This window comes from Silene latifolia, chromosome 11, assembly GCF_048544455.1.
Source record: "Silene latifolia isolate original U9 population chromosome 11, ASM4854445v1, whole genome shotgun sequence".
Classification (NCBI taxonomy): domain Eukaryota; kingdom Viridiplantae; phylum Streptophyta; class Magnoliopsida; order Caryophyllales; family Caryophyllaceae; genus Silene; species Silene latifolia.
The window spans coordinates 6,237,593-6,241,441 of NC_133536.1; the positions used below are offsets into that span (position 1 = coordinate 6,237,593).

The following is a 3,849-nucleotide window of genomic DNA, read 5'->3' on the forward strand; positions in this document are numbered from 1 at the left end:
GCCAACTACACAAGGAATGGAGAAGCTTCCCGGGTCACCAAGTTTAGTGGGCAATTTGTTGAGGATATGAGCACTACATGCTTCTTCCATAGCCACTATTTCTTGGTCACCCAAGACTCTTTTCTTTGTCAAAATGTCTTTTAAAAATTTTGAGTAGGTTGGCATGTTCATTATCACCTCCGTAAAGGGTAGGGTAACCTCAAGTTTCTCAAGCATATCACAAAATTTTGCATACTTGAGGTTTTCCCTACTCTTTATGGCTCTTGAAGGGTAAGGAATTTTAGAAACAAGTTGGGAATTGGAAGATACCTTTGGAGGAGCCGAACTTTTTGTTACCTTTTTAGAATGTTGCAAAGGTATTTCTTCAATAGCTTCCTCCTCATAAGGGAGGTCTTCCACATATCCATCAACATCCTTGTCCACTTGAATTCCTTTTCTAGTCAAATCTTCACAAGCTTTCTTTCCTTTGGTGTCTTCATTAGCTTTACCCGAAGCCTCAATGGGTGAGCTTTCTTCTTCATCATCCATTTCTACCTCATTCCCCTTGGGATCTTCATCAACTTCCAACTCAAGGTCTTTGTAAGGGTCCTCAAGCTCTAAACCACTCCTTAGCACTACCGCATGAGCATGGTGGCTATTTGAGGCATCTTTGGAGCTTTGCCCTTGAGCCAACAAACCACCGGGTGGCCTTTGAGGGTTAGCCATAGCATGAGAAGCCATCCTAGATTCCATTTCCCTCATGTCCTTAAGAAATGTAGCTCTCAAGTTTGCTTGTTCTTGTTGAGTAGCTTTTGCAAAGTTAGCTATCTCTTGGCTATGTTGAAGTTGCATATTCTTAATCATCTTCAAAAGCTCCACTTGAGAGAGCTCACCTTGGGGTTCTTGATGAGGTTGGTTGGCTATGGGTAAAGGGAACCCATAGTCATATCTAGCATTGGGACCTTGGTTGTTGTTTTGCCCCACTTGGAGGTTACCTCTCGGACCATAGTTGTTGAAATTCGATCCTTGACCTTGTTCTTGAGACCCTTGAACATACCCTTGCCCAAATCCTTGATTTGCTTGATTTACTTGATTCCCTTGGTAAAACCCTTGGTTGCTTTGGTTTCCTCCAAACTCTTGGTGCCCTTGTTGTTGGTTGCCATAGTTTTGGGGTGGATTGTTGCTTGACCATTGGTTTTGATTTCCAAAATTATTTCTTGGGTTTGGGAGAATTCCCCTTGGTTGAGAAAAACCGGGTGGATTGGTTTGGGTTTGTGGTTGGAGATGTTGGGGGTTTTGAACATTGGTGCTTTTGTAACTAAAGTTGGGGTGGTTCCTTAACCCGGGGTGGTAGAAATTGGTATTTGGATTGTAGGTGTTCGGGTTGTTGTAAGGAGGCCTTGGTGGCCTAGGATTGTTGTTGTAGCTTTGAAAAGCGTTCACCTCTTGAGTATTCTCTTCATAGGCACCATTGTAATTGTTCCCACACAAGTCATAAGTATGGCCACTTCCTCCACAAAGTTCACAACTCGCGACTTGAGCAACTTCTTCCATGGGCGGCCCATATGAGGTCGCGGCTTGGTTCACTTGATTCTTTGAAAACTTCTCAAATTGCTTTGTGAGCAAGTCGAGCTTGGCATTTGTCTCGGAGTTGGAGGCATTTTCCTTAGGATATTTCCCGTTCCTTCGTAGCATGTTCCCTCTAGAACCATAGTTTGCCTCCGAGTCTACCATTTTTTTGATCAATGCCGTGCCCTCTTCATCATTCAAGTGGTCAAAACCTCCCCCAGGAGGCATTTACCATCTCCTTAGTTCTTGGTAGTAGAGTTTGGAAGAATGTTTGAGTAATGTACCATTCCGGTATTCCATGGTGAGGGCAACTTGCTATCAAATCTTGATAACGGTCCCAAGCCTCACCTAAGGACTCTCCATCCTCTTGTTGGAACGTATGGATCTCGTTGCGGAGCATTGCGGTCTTTGAGGAAGGGTAGTACTTAGCCATAAATGCTTGGGCTAAGTCATCCCAAGTAGTGAAAGTATCCGGTGGGTGAATGTTCAACCACCGGTCCGCTTTGCCCGTCAATGAAAACGGAAATAACATCATTCTCAAGGTGTCTTCGGACACCCCATTCTTTTTCATCATTGATACTTTCCTCTTGAACTTCCGGAGATGAGCATGGGCATCCTCCTCAAGATGACCTCCAAACAAGTCCTTCTCAACTAACCCGACTTGGGCGGGATGCATCTCAAAGTTGTTTGGGGCCAAGGTGCCAAAATTGATGGGATTACATGAATCATTATGGTTAGGCCATTGTGATCTCCGAGAGCCATTTGTGGTGGGTGGTTCGGTTCTTGATGTGGTGGTGTTTGAGGTGGACTATTGTAATTAAGGAAGTTATGAAATGGGTTCTCTACTAAGGTCTCAATTGTGGTATTTGGTTGAATCGTAGTTGTTGTATCAAAATTTTGTGGGATGTGTGAGTTTGGTTGATCAATGTTTGCTTGGGTGGAATTGTTCCTCACTCTTTCAAGAGTCCTAGTCCTCAAGGTCCTAAAAAGCCTTTCGGGGTCGGAGTTGAATAGGAGAGCTTGGTGATTCCTTCTAGGCATACACTTGACAAATCGTAAGTCTCCTAGTGTTTTTACACACTAGGGAAAGGCAAAAATCACACACACTCTACAAACAACAATCAACTACTAAAGCAAAAATGACAATTGAGACAAGATTAAAGCAAAGACTCTAAATAAAACTAAGCATAACCTAACGCCATCCCCGGCAACGGCGCCATTTGATAATAGGAAATTTGTCGTCTACTTCCTATACCAAAACAATTTATAAAACCCGAAAAAGCGTAGTATTTGGTCGGGGTCGAACTCAAGGACGGCGGGGGTTGCTACAAAGTTCAATTATGAGTCAAGTTTAATCAAAATTAAAAGTAAAGGTTTTGGTTATAATCACTAGAGCAAAGACAAACAAGATGATGATAATGAATACGGTTAATTAAAAGCTAGGGCTTTCGGGGTCATCAATATGGTTTAGGGGGCAAACATGAAGATCAAAAAGGGTCAATGGTGAGAGATTAACCTAAGATGAAGAACCAATGTCTTGGGTATCTTAAGGGTGGCTACTAATTTTCATTAAGTATCCCTCCTCTCCTAACATACATCAAGACTCCCAAAACTTTCATTCTAAGGAGAATTAAGCAATAAATGAAGAAAGGCCAAAGCTTTCACTTGAGCAAATCAACAAACACCTTGAGTGCAATGCATAGGAACGTTAAACAATTTCACCAAGGACCAAAATATTCAAAGAATCATGCCCCATAAATCCCATAAAGAATCACCCTAAACCCTAGAAGGGATCTACTCACTCATGTTAAGGGAGATTATGCTAAATATAGAAGAAAAGCAAACAACACAAGGAAGAGACATAATGAAGGTTGTAACAAAATCAAAAGACAAGGAAAATGTAAACAAATGATAAACAAGTAAAGAAAGGAGAGAAATTATACCAACAAAAGAAAAGGTGGAAGCTTGATTGATTAATAGGAAGGAAAACCCTTCAAAATCCCCAATACAAACTTCAACAAACAAGTGTAAACAATTGACTATTACTAGAACTAACTAATTCTTGCTAAATATTAATAATAATTATTGAAAGATTAGTGCTTGATTAAGAAAGGATTACAATTAATAAGGAAAGTTTTTCAGATCTAGGGTTATGTGTACAAAAGGGTTTAAGAGGGGGTATATATAGGTTATACAAGGATTAGGACTGAAATTGGAAATGGGCTTTGAAACACGTATATGCACTCCCGTGGGTCAACCGGCCATTTTGACCTACCGGGAGATCTCTCGGAAGTTGTGAAC

At 41.3% G+C, this 3,849-nt stretch overlaps 1 non-coding gene across 1 annotated transcript; it reads left to right on the plus strand.

Moving 5' to 3' along the window:
• Positions 1 to 1,841: 1,841 nt before the first annotated feature.
• LOC141615659 (small nucleolar RNA R71) lies at positions 1,842 to 1,948 on the plus strand. The gene has a single exon (XR_012530068.1). It is a non-coding gene; the product is annotated as a small nucleolar RNA R71 (small nucleolar RNA).
• The last annotated feature ends 1,901 nt before the right edge of the window (positions 1,949 to 3,849 follow it).